Here is a 13,095-nt window from a genome sequence, read left to right as displayed (position 1 = left end):
TGGAATAGAATCCCTTGCCTCGTTGAGAGGGAGGAACGGGTTCTATAGCATTTGATTGCAGAAGGGATACTTCCTGTTGTAATTGAGCCAAATGGGTGGATAGACTCCACGCTTGAAGAGGCGGGGAGTCTGCCGGAAGAGATATGAAGTTGAGGTGGTAACCCTGTGCGATAATTGTTAGCACCCACTGATCTGAGGTGATCTGCAACCAAGGTTGTAGAAAATGGTACAGTCGACCTCCTACAGGGATGTCCGGAAGAGGGGTTTGGCATGTGTTCCCTACAGGGGAGTCAAAGGCCAGCCGCAGGCCCAGGAGGAGGGGCTACAGTAGGCCTTTGTTTCCTAGGCTGACGCGGCTGAGGCCTAGTAGAGGATCGAGCTGGACGAGGCCTGGCCGATGGAGGGTAATAACGGCGTGGTCGAAAGAATGACTTTAGAGTCTTTCTTTTGCGGTTGCTTGGAGGTCAGCTCAGGTGGGACAGATGAGAGTTGTTTCAACGTCTCATGATGGTCTTTTAACTCCGCCACAATCTGCTGAATTTGCTCTCCAAACAAATTATCGCCTAAGCAGGGTAAATCAGCAAGACGATCCTGAACCTCCGGGCGAAGGTTGGATGATTTTAACCAAGCCCAACGTCTGGCTGAGATGGCTGTGGCTGAAACTTTTGTGGAAGCATCGAATATGTCGTAGGCAGTCCTAATCTCGTGGTTCCCTGCCTCAAATCCCTTGTGAAGAAGGGCTTGAAGCTGCGGTTGGTATTGGTCTGGCAACGTGTCAGCATAGTCTTGCATCTGCTTAAGGATGGCTCTGTTGTACTGAGTCATGTAAAGTTGATATGAAGCTATGCGTGAAATCAACATAGCTCCATGATAGACTTTCCGTCCAACACTATCTAGGAACTTGTTGTCCCTGGTAGGTGGGGTAGAAGAGTGTGGCTTAAGACGCTTGGCCTTCTTCTGCGCGGACTCAACCACAACAGAGCGATGATCCAGTTGAGGTTTTTGGAAACCTGGTGCTGACTGGACAAGGTAGGTGGAGTCAGCTTTTTTGTTAACTGGGGACACTGATGAAGGAGATTCCCAGTTTTTCTTGAGCAGATCCAAAACCACCTGGTGTATAGGGATGGAAGCGATGATTTTTGGAGCATCCAGAAATTGAAGGAGTTCCATCATCTGGTGTCTGTCATCAGCTTCAGATTGTAGTTGAAAAGGTACAACTTCTGACATCTCTTTCACAAAATTAATGAAAGATAGATCCTCAGGAGGAGATCTTTTTCTACTCTCTGTAGGAGATGGTGGCGAAGGCAAATCTGTGTCAGAAGATGTATCATCATCATCACCCCAGGTATCGTAGGGATCAAGTGGGGCTTGTAGCCCTGATGGACCTGGCTGAGGCTCTGAAGGCATCGATGGAAACAGAGGTGGAATCGGTGCCGTAGGTGGAACCAGAAATGGCATCGATGGCTTCGGTGCTGCCGATGGAATCTGTGCCTGGCGTGGAATGGATGGAACTGAAGGATATATCGGTGGAGATATACCAGAAGGCACCGATGGAACCACCCCGGAAGGGGGAATCCGGAACGGTGTTTCTCCTGCCGATGAAAATCCAGTCGGAGACGGTGGTGTTGTCGATGGTACTGGAATCACCGATGGAAGGGCCGTCATGAGCGCCTCCATGCGGCTCAGTAGCGGTGCTAGTGCTTGTATCAACGGCTCGGTGGTCGGTTCCCTCCTCGGTGGCGAAGCCGGTGCTGGTGTCGGCACTGGAACCGGTGCCGGAGACGGTGCCGATGGAGGTTGCAATTTCTTCATCGCTTTCTCGATGGCCTCCTGGACCAGCCGGTCCAGTTCTGCACGGAGACCAGGGGTAACCATACCCGGCTCGACGGGAGAGGGAGGCTGAGGCAGGGCCGGAGGGACCACCGTAACCGGTGGGATCACGGCCCCCGCACCCCGGGAGGGTGAGGGTTTCCTCGATGCCGGCGAACGAGACGTGGAGGGTGTCCGGTCTGTTCGCGGCTTCTTTGTCGGTGGCTCGGCTTGAGCAGAGGTCGATGGCTGTGGATCCTCGACAGGCCGAGACTTGTGCCGTCGATGGCGGTGCTTTTCCTTCCGATCCCCTCGCCCATCCGGGGAAGGGACGGGAGTCGACGGCCGAGAAGCGATCGATGGCGGACGGTCACCGGAGGGTTGACTATGATGGTACAACTTCGACGGTGCCGGTTCCGATGACGTCGATGCTATCGATGGCGTTGGGGTGGGTGCATGGAAGAGGAGTCCCATCTTCTCCATCCTGGCTTTGCGACCCTTGGGTGTCATTAAGGCACATTTGGTGCAAGTCAGGACATCATGCTCACTACCCAAACACATTACACAAACCCTGTGGGGGTCTGTGATGGACATAGTCCGGGTACAATCCGGACAACGGCGGAACCCCGTTGCCATGGCCTGAAGCCAAAATTTAGGCTGGGGATCGGTAAGTGCCAACAGGCCTCAAGGGCCAAAATCGACGGTAGTCGATGGAAAAAGGCAAAAAACTTACCGGGTTCTGTAAGATGACTAAAAATTTGTCGAAGGGAGACCCCTGAGGGGCAAATTTTCTTAGGAAATTAACTTCCAAATTCCTGTCAGGAACGTGGTTAGAGAGCTCCTTTCACCGCGTGGCAACTGCTGCGCGGAAAAAAGAAGACTGAAGGGAGACCCCTGCTGGCTGCAGGGTCAGTGCCTTGCTGGGCATGCCCAGTAGGGGCCAGTCAAAGTTCTGTTTAAACTTTGACAGAAGTTTTCCGTGGTGGGCTCCATCCTCGATGTCACCCATTTGTGAGGACAACCATCCTGCTTGTCCTGTGAGAAATGAATATATATTCAGTCCTCAATGGTAAGTGAAGAGGGGCAATCACTGATCATTCACCATCTATGCTGTGAGGTTGAGGACTAGAAGATTGGGATGAAAGAGCATCCCATTATCTTGAGTTAAAAGAGCAGGGTCTGATCCCAGAGATATGGGAGGACCACAGGTCAGCTCGATGATACACAGTATGCATATCAAATTTGTCTGGGCCTTCCAGGTGCTATTAGAATCATGTGGTCTTATCCTGAAAAGCTTTTTGTATTGTCTTGGCAATAAGTGGTACTGGTGGAAAAACATACATGAGGCTTTGGCCCCAGTTGAGAAGGAAAGTGTCTTGTAGTAGCCAGAAATCACTTGGGAGAATGGAGCAAAATTGATTTAGTTTTGTCCACAGACTGTAGACCCCAGAAGTCTTCTAGTTTGTTCGCTACTGATTACTGAAGAGACCATTTGTGAGGTGGTAGGACGCTGCTGAGATGATCTGCTAGAATGTTGGAGACACCTGGGAGATAAGTTTTTGAAGCCAGGATCTTGAAATTTAATGTGGATAAGTGCAAAGTGATGCATATTGTAGAGATTACTTACCTGATAATCTCCTTTTCCTTAATGTATGCAGATGGACTCAAAACAAGTGGGTATAGTGTGCTCGTGCTAGCAGTTGGAGACGCATCTGACATCAGCACGTGTACATATACCCCCGCAGGAAGTGCAGCAATTCAGTAATCTTCCTTGCAAAAGCTTTATGGATATATGTGTAACTGACCGATCGATTAAATGAACAGGATTACCCTGACCGATTGATAATAGCTGGAGACCGCCAGGATTCTCAACCGGAAGGCGTTGACACCCGGCAGGGTGGATGCCCTATCATAAGAAAACATGGCTTACCGTGAGTCGGTGAATCCCCATGTATGCTGGCAGCCGGGCGGGATGCTGAGTCCATCTGCATACACTAAGGAAAAGGAGATTATCAGGTAAGTAATCTCTACATTTCCTAGCGTGTAGCAGATGGACTCAAAAACAAGTGGGATGTACAAAAGCTACTCCCGGACTGGGCGGGAGGCTGCCCGAGGTCCGTTCAGGATTGCCCTCGCGAATGCTGTGTCCTCCCTGGCCTGGACATCCAGACGGTAGAATCTGGAGAAGGTATCGAGGGAGGACCATGTCGCCGCTTTACAGATCTCTGCAGGCGACAGCATCCTAGTTTCTGCCCAAGAAGCCGCTTGCGCTCTGGTAGAGTGAGCCTTGACCCGTAGAGGTGGTGGTTTTCCCACGTCTACGTAGGCTGCCTTGATAACTTCTTTGATCCAGCGGGCGATAGTTGCCCGGGAGGCCGCTTCCCCTTGCTTCTTCCCGCTGTGGACGAACAGGTGGTCCGTCTTTCGTACTGCTTCTGACATTTCCAGGTATCTGGACAGTAGCCTGCCGATGTCGAGATGGCGTAGTATTCGACCTTCTTCAGACTCCTGCAAACCGTCCGTGGTAGGCAAGGATATGGTTTGGTTGAGGTGGAAGTGTGACTACTTTGGGTAAGAAGGAAGGAACCGTGCGAAGATGGATAGCCTCTGGAGTGATTCTGAGAAACGGATCATGGCAGGACAGGGCTTGTAGCTCTGAGATGCGGCGTGCTGAGCATACAGCCAGCAGGAACACCATCTTCAAGGTTAACAAACTGAGGGACAGGCCTCGAAGTGGTCAGAAGACGGGTCCCGCTAGAAATTCCAAAACTAGGTTGAGGTTCCACAGGGGTACTGGCCACTTCAGTGGCGGGCGAATGTGTTTGACTCCTTTCAGGAAACGTGAAACGTCTGGGTGTGTGGCGATACTGTTGCCGTCACTCCAGGGACCGTAGCAGGATAGCTCTGCCACTTGAACCTTGATGGAATTGAGGGACAGACCCTTCTGAAGTTCATCTTGCAGGAAATCCAAAATGATAGGGATCTTAGCGGCATGTGGATTGGTGCTGCGAGTGTCGCACCAGGCTTCAAATACTCTCCAGATCCTTATATATGTTAGTGATGTGGAGAACTTGCGTGCTCGGAGGATTGTATCTATTACCGGCCCCGATTATCCTCGTTTCTTCAGTCTAGCCCTCTCAATGGCCAGACCATAAGAGAGAATTGAGCTGGATCCTCGTGGAGGATGGGACCTTGCCGCAGCAGGTCCCTGTGTGGAGGCAGGGATAAGGGATTCCCCCCGCCAGTAGTCCTCTCATGTCTGCGTACCAGAATGCCCAGAATTTATCTCCCCTGCAGGCACTGGGATTATGGCTTTTAGGGATAGGAGCCTCCGCAAGGTAACTTCTAGTGCCGTCCTCTTGAGGGGTGAACAAAGAGATTCCACAAACTTGTCCGGCGGGAGCCGAAGAAAGTCCAGGTAGTACCCTTCTCGGATGATGGCGAGGACCCACTGGTCAGAGGTAATCTCAACCCACCTGCGGTAGAAGAGGGTTAGCCTGCCCCCTATGGCTGCTACCCCCGGATGGGTCGGCTGATTGTCATTGTGGGGTACGGCCGGGACCCGAACCCGAGCCAGTTCCCCTCTTGTTGTGCTTAGTCCGAAAGGACTGGTTCCTGGCCTGCGAACGAGGTGCTTGGTAGCGAGTCCTGTAAGGGTTGAAGCGCTGAGAGGTTCTACCTCTGGATGGTCTAGGAAAAGGGCGCTGCCTCCTCCTTGGCCTGTCTTCTGGTAGACGGGGTAATGGAGAGGCGCCCCATTTATTGGCCAGCTTCGAGGTCGCTGCCGAACAGGAGGGATCCCTCAAAGGGCATTCTCGTGAGATGTGTCTTGGAAGAGGAGTCGGCTGACCAGTTACGTAGCCAGAGCTGCCTCCTGGCTGCCACTGAGGATGACACTCCCTTGGCCGCCGTACGGACTAGGTCGGAGGCTGCGTCAGTGAGGAACGAGAGAGCTGATTCCATCTCTTCTCCCGGGGTGGTGTTCCTAGCCTGTGATAAACAGGAACGCGTCACCACGGTGCAGCAGGTCGCAATTCGTAGGGACATGGCTGCCACCTCAAAGGCTTGCTTCAGAATGGCGTCCATGCGCCGGTCATGTGTATCCTTGAGGGCCGTCCCCCCTTCCACCGGAATGGTGGTGCGCTTCACAATTGCGCTAACTATGGCGTCTACCTGAGGGCACGCCAGCATTTCCTTAGTTGCCGGGGCTAAGGGGTACATGCCAGCCAAGGCCCGACCCCCTTTGAATGAGGCCTCCGGCGCATTCCATTCCAGATCGATTAGCTGCTGTGCTGCTTGTAGGAGGGGAAAATGGTGAGACGTTTGGCGTAGGCCCTCTAACAGGGGGTTCATTCTAGGTTCCCCTGGGGCGTCATGGCCAGGGAGAGCCAGTTCCGACAGGCATCGAGAGATCAGGCCTGGGAGATCCTCTTTCAGAAAGAAGCGCTTCATGGTCCGATATGGTTCAATCCCTGAGGGAAGTTTTCCTTCCTCGGGGGGCTCGTCTTCCTCCGGGCAATCTGAATCCCCATAAGTGGGGCTTCCAGGTGGCGAGTGGCCGTGCCTAGGTCTTGAGGGTCCAGGGGCCGGGTCATCCGGTACGTATGGACCTGGTCGGGGAGCCGACTGCATTGTGACAATGGCATGAATCCCCTTGAATAATTCCACCCAGGAGAGCGAAGCAGGATCTGGCCTCAGGGGCACCAGGCCTCTCTGGTTCTCTGGCTGCTCACCGCTGCCTGCTAGGTCCGGGGTGTTTCCTGAGGAACTGGCAAGTACGCTGGGCTGCGACCGGCCCTGGCCTGGGACTCCCAGGGCCTCTTCATATTGGGCACATAGGGAGTCTGCATCCTCGCTCTGTGTGGCTCTGAGGTTGCATGCAGAGCAGAGGCTTATGCCCGATTCTGGACGTGCCGGCTCTGCTGACGCATGGGCTCTCTTACGCTCCATCTCGCCTGTTAACTCAGCTAGAGTCTGCGCTTTGCAATATGCGCGAAAGGTGTGCGCCTGCCAACCTGGCTCAGCAACGTGCGCGAATCAACGTGCGCCTGTGAACGGGCGCCTATGGACGGACGCCTAGCAGCGGGCGCCTATCAACGTGCGCTCAGCAACAGGCGCCTATCAATGGGCGCTTAGCAACAGGCGCCTATCAATGTGCGCTGAGCACATAACCACAGGCGAGGTTATGTGCGCCGTGACGATCCAGGCAGAAGGCGACGGCGAGCAGGCAGGCAAGATGGCGACCCCCTTGATGGGTTGCCACGTAGGCAGACTCTGCCACTCCTCTGTTCCTCGGAGACCAACAAGTAAAGATGTATGCCTTACCTTGTCTTCGGCGCTTCCCGGCTGCAACCCGGGCGGTCTCCGGCTGCGGGGGGAGAAGGTGATTGCCTCTAGGCCGCGCCCGAACTCGTCTCACTCGGGGGCCAAGCCGCGCCCGAGCCCTTCTCACTCGGGGGCTAGGTCCCTGCCGCGATTCGGCCACCGGACCGAGGCACTTACCTCCGAGGGACCACGGAAATCACCTTGGGAAACTCAACTGGGGGAGGGACCGAATGGTATCACCGCAGGAGTGCGGGGCTCGTCTTAAGGTAGGTGTCTTCTATGAATTTAGTCGTTAGAATTTGGAAAAACGGTCAGCGAGCGTGAGGTAGCTCCAAACTGCTTTGGAGACTGAAATTACTGAATTGCTGCACTTCCTGCGGGGGTATATGTACACGTGCTGACGTCAGATCAGTCTCCAACTGCTAGCACGAGCACACTATACCCACTTGTTTTGAGTGCATCTGCTACACGCTAGGAAAAGGGAAAAATAACTCATGCTATAGTTACACAATGTTAGCTCCTAATATGGAACCTACCACCCAAGAAAGATCTAGGCGTCATAGTGGATAACACATTGAAATAGTTGGTTCAGTGTGCTGCAGCAGTCAAAAAAGCAATGTTTGGAATTATTAGAAAGGTAATTGTGAATAAAATGGGTAATGTCATAATGCCTCTATCGCTCCATGGTGAGACCGCACCTTGAATACTGTGTACAATTCTGGTCGCTGCATCTCAAAAGATATAGTTGCGATGGAGAAGGTACAGAGAAGGGCGACCAAAATGATAACGGGGATGGAACAGCTCCCTTATGAGGAAAGGCTAAAGAGGTTAGGATTGTTCAGCTTGGAGAAGAGACGGCTGAGGGGGGATATGATAGAGGTGTTTAAAATCATGAGAGGTCTAGAATTAGTAAATGTGAATCTGTTATTTACTCTTTCTGATAATAGGACTAGGGGGCACTCCATGAAGTTAGCATGTGGCACATTTAGAACTAATCGGAGAACGTTCTTTTTCACTCAATGCACAATTAAACTCTGGAATTTGTTGCCAGGGGATGTGGTTAGTGCAGTTGGTGTAGCTGGGTTTAAAAAAAGGTTTCTTGGAGAAGTCCATTACCTGCTATTAAGTTGACTTAGAAAATAGTTACTGCTATTACTAGCAACAGTAACATGGGATAGACTTAGTTTTTGGGAACTTGCAAGGTTCTTATGGCCTGGATTGGACACAGGATGCTGGGCTTGATGGACCCTTGTCTGACCCAGTATGGCATGTGACACAGAACATGGCAACTTGACTGAATCAGGATCCTCTTTTTGTGGAGCTGCATGCTCTCACCACTTTACTATATCGCTCTTAGTTCCAGAAGATGCAGTATCCAGAATAGAGACTCCTGCAGAGAACAGAGTCCCATAGAAGAGACCCACATGGGCTCTCCAACCTCTGGTTGAAGCATCCATTGAGGACAAGCTGACTGGGGAGACAAATGGAATGGAGCACCATCCTGTAATACATGAGGACGCAACAGCAGTTACAACTCTCTTATCATTGGAGTGATTTATACTACTGAAGACAGTGATTGGATGAGTTGATTCCATAGAGCAGAGCTTTCCAAACTTTTCATGTTGGTGACACACTTTTTAGACAAACATAATTTCGGGACACAGTAATTAGTCTACAAGCAAACCGGAGGTTAAAGGTTAAATGAACGAAATGTATTTCGACAATTTATGTATGTTTCCTTAAATATATACATAATAAAATGTTTCACGACACAACATATCTTGTGAAAACCTTTCGTTTATATTAAAAATATATAATATTCCAAGATTAATGTTATTGTTATAATTTATGAGTAACAATAATAAAACAAAGTTATTGTGTTATTCGATTTACCTCTTTAATGAGATATATGAGCTTGATGGGATGAACACAGCTTTTGAATATTTGGTGTTAATAAAAAAGTCCAAAGGGTCTTCTGCATAATTTTAAAAAGCTGGCCAGTTTCACACTATAATTATTTGATAGCCTCATTCAACTAATTCTATATGGCTATGAGAGTGAAATCTGGAATTTATAGGAAGGGACAGAATGTCAATATAAATCCTGCACCTCCAGTTCTGTAACTCTGTGCATCCACTGAAATTCCCCCAAACAATGGAGCTTGGATGTTTCCCTTACAGCTCATCATACTAAAAGATATTTTCAAATGCTGGTGTCACCTCACAGTAACAGCAGCACAAACACCTTCCACTGCCAGGCACATTGTGAACTAAAATAAAACCTTGCAAAAAAGACACTCAAAATCTATACTGCAATCCCATTGTAACATAACAGTAATAACACCAAGGACTCAAACAACAATAACCCTACCTGTGAAAAAGCATGGGTAAATATTACACTGGGTCCTAGAATACCAATACACCACCTACTGAGGAAACAAAACAAACCCGATTGCTATAGATCCCTATGCTAGCAGAATCTCTCATCATGGTCACACACACAGAGCAGAGACAGACCCTCACCAAATACAGAATACAAAATAAAGGAGCACAAATTAGACAAAAACTGAAATGGAAACTCCAAGAAGCCAGACTCTGTATTAACAATGGAAAAACAAAACCACCATTCCTCATAAAACAAACAAAATCAAGAAACATAAAGCATCAGTTATAATAGTAAAACCATACTAATAAAAGAATATTTTAAAACTACTGATAAATAGAATTTCTATTAATTAAAATCATATATTTTTTACAATTTCCCAGAGGTTATCTTCTCTCACACAGACTCACATGTCCATTCTCTCTCACACATACACTGTCACATACATACACATTCATGCTCTTATACCCACCATAACCTCTCGCTCTCACAGACACTGACACACTCTCAGGCTCTAAGACACTCTCTCCCCCTCCACACACACCCCACACACAAACTCTTACTCCCCTGGATTTTCTCATACACACTCTCTCTGGCTCCCTCACACACACACAAACACACACACCCAGGCAAGCTCCCATTCATTTTCACACCACTCCCTCACCATCCCCCATTCACACACATACACCCCCAGGCAGGCACCCATTCATACACATGCACACACTAAAGGCAGACCCCCTCTCTTTCCTCTGCTGCCACTGATGCCGCATGGCTATTGGGGAGGCGCTGATTGCGGCTATTGGCACTGAAGCCCATTCTGCTGCCTCCTCTGTGCAGGCCCCGTGGGTTTCCAGTTCCTCCATGTTGATCTCGTACATTGTGAGATCCGCATAGAGAAAGTGCTACTCTTGACATTAACAGATTACATGTGCCAATCAGTAAAAAGTAATTTTTTTTTTATTTTTTTTTTTACCTTTGCTGTCTGATCTTAGTTTTCTAATCGGTTGGTCCCAGGCTTTTTTGTTCCACCTCCCCTTTCTTATTTTTTTGCCAATTCATTTCATATTGTCTTTTTTTCTATTTCTTTTCTCTCCATCTATCTTCTTCCCTCAAACATACAGTCAGGTTCTCATTCTCACATGCTTTCTCTCTCTCTCACACACACACACAGGCTCTCACTCTCACATGCTCTCTCTCTCATACAATCATTCATACACAGTCTCTCTCTTGCACATGCTGTCTCCCACTCACACACCCAGGCTCTCTCACACATGCTGTCTTGCTCATGCACAGGCTCTCACTGTCACATGCTGTCTCTCTCTCACACACACAGGCTCTCACATGCTGTCTCTACAAACATTGAGATCCTCACTCCCACACCCAATCTCTCAACTCACACAGGCACCCAATCTCTCAATTCAGCTCATACAGGCACCCAATCTCTCAATTCAGCTAATACACGCACCCTACGGGCCCTCAGCCTCTCTCTTACCTCTGGGCCTCCTCTTCACGGGTCGCTGCAGGATCGGCTCTGCAGCGGCCCTGATCTTCTCGGGCCGATCCGATCCGCTGTGGGGGCCCTGCTACCGGGCCTCTTCTCGCCCGCTGCAACAACGCGGCTCCTCTTCTGCACGCAGCTGCTTCATCTCCTTCCTGCCCGTGCAGCTCCGGCAACATTTTTCTTCCGGGGCTGCGTGGGCAGGAAGGAGGCAGAGCACTTGCACGTTTAGACGTGCCCTTTTTCTTCGGGCCGTGGTGACGTGAACTCACCACGGTCGCCGCATTGGCTCCCACTTGCCGGTGTGTCACGTGCACCGGGCTTGCGCGACACACCGGCACACCTCAGGCGAAACACCAAAGTGTTGCGACACACACTTTGGAAAGCTCTGCCATAGAGACTGCAGACCCCTCGGGAGGTAACATACGTATAGGCGGGTAATGGGAACTACGTGGGTGGCCACTGCCATATGACAGAGGGAGAGCTAGGAGCCTTCTGGCAGTGGACCTTGGATTGGCCACCTGTGTCTGAATGAGTGAGATCATGGTCACTCAGATTGTTGGGAAGGCATGTATCTGAAGCAAAGAAAGGAGGGTATTCTGTTCAGAAGCAGGTAGGATAGGTTTCAGTTTCTGGAGACAAATCATGGATGTATTATATCACATAGAATTGATGAATGGAATGTGAATGGAGAGCAGTACGCTCTGGAATGTTCTTTTGCCAAAATCAGGCCCAAAAAACAGCAAGGCAGGCCATCTGACAAAGCCGTGAGGAAACAAAGAAGTAGATGCCCAAGAAAGTCTTTGCCAAATCTTTAATAGGTGGAGACGTATAATGCTAGTAAAAAATGTCTGACTCAGGCAGAGTTTTGCCACATTCCAGTGGCTGCCTCAGGGGCTTAGATTTGAACACAATGAGAAAATCACAATGGGATTCAAAAAGCCATCCGCAGTTTAAACATATCTTAGATGAAGTAAATTGTGCTTAAGCATCTATCGGTCCCATTCACTAATGGTGCCGCATAAGTCTCTCAGCTTCCTATGGCTCCTCTTGAATTGAGGAGGCCTTAGGAATTCAAGAGGAGCCATAGGAAGCTGAGAGACTTTGAATCCCATTGTGATTTTCTCAGTGTGCAAATCTAAGCCCCTAAGGCAGCCACTGGAATGTGGCGTAACTCGGCCTGAGTCTGGCATTTTTTTACTAGCATTATAAGTCTCCACCTAGTAAAGATTTGGCAAAGACTTTCTTGGGTATCTACTTCTTTGTTGTTTCCTTTTGCCAAAATCATCCAGGATTTTATGATCTTTCCCTGGTGGGGAATTAGAATAAATACATGTGCTTTTTTCATAGTAGAATCCACAACTGACTGGTGTGGAAGATGCACTACACCAAACCCCAGAGAGTGTTGGACTCTAAACTGGAGATACATCTTTCAAGACATGGGGAGGCAAGATATAGTTATTTCCCATAGTTTTACAGGTAGCTTAAGAATGCTGTAAACTGGTAAGGTGGCAAGCTCAGCAAGCATATTCAGACCAAGAAATTCAGTTCATGGGTCCTTGTCCTTATGGACATGAATATCCAGTGCTGCTGCCACTTTTCAATAAATTTGGGATAAGTAAGGTCTTCTGGGGGAGAATACGCCAAAAGATCTGGTGAGGGTTCAAAAAGGGATATCCTAATGCAGTTGACAGACACACCCCTTTAATGCTTCTTTGACACAGATAGGGCCGGTTCAAGGGAGCAGTGCTTGCGAGTGAATGGTATCTGGTGGCTGAACTCTATCCTGCAACCGCAGACTTGCAGATGGGAGAGTTTTGGACCAGCTCTGACAAAGGATTTCCTGAAGAGGCAGATGATGCTGCACTGTGAGAGGAATATCTATTATCATGCAGATTTATGCAGTCCGATTTACACAGCCCTGGAGTGCTATGAATGCAGAGTCCATAGGCTTCAGATTTTTTTTGTCATGGTCTGGTCTCAGACAATGGTAGCACAACTCGTGGAAGTTGGTGAAAGACATGATTTTCACAAGGGCAGTTAATGAAAATCACTCGCCATTGCAGACTTTTCTTGTGGCC

The 13,095-nt window shown here is 49.4% G+C and overlaps 1 protein-coding gene across 2 annotated transcripts in view; it reads right to left on the bottom strand.

Moving 5' to 3' along the window:
- Positions 1–13,095, bottom strand: part of NEK2 (NIMA related kinase 2) — a 163,423-nt gene that overhangs the window by 51,509 nt on the left and 98,819 nt on the right. The window lies entirely within an intron of this gene.

This window comes from Rhinatrema bivittatum, chromosome 3 (assembly GCF_901001135.1).
Source record: "Rhinatrema bivittatum chromosome 3, aRhiBiv1.1, whole genome shotgun sequence".
NCBI classification, from domain to species: Eukaryota; Metazoa; Chordata; class Amphibia; order Gymnophiona; family Rhinatrematidae; genus Rhinatrema; species Rhinatrema bivittatum.
This window is presented reverse-complemented; position numbering and strand designations above follow the sequence as displayed.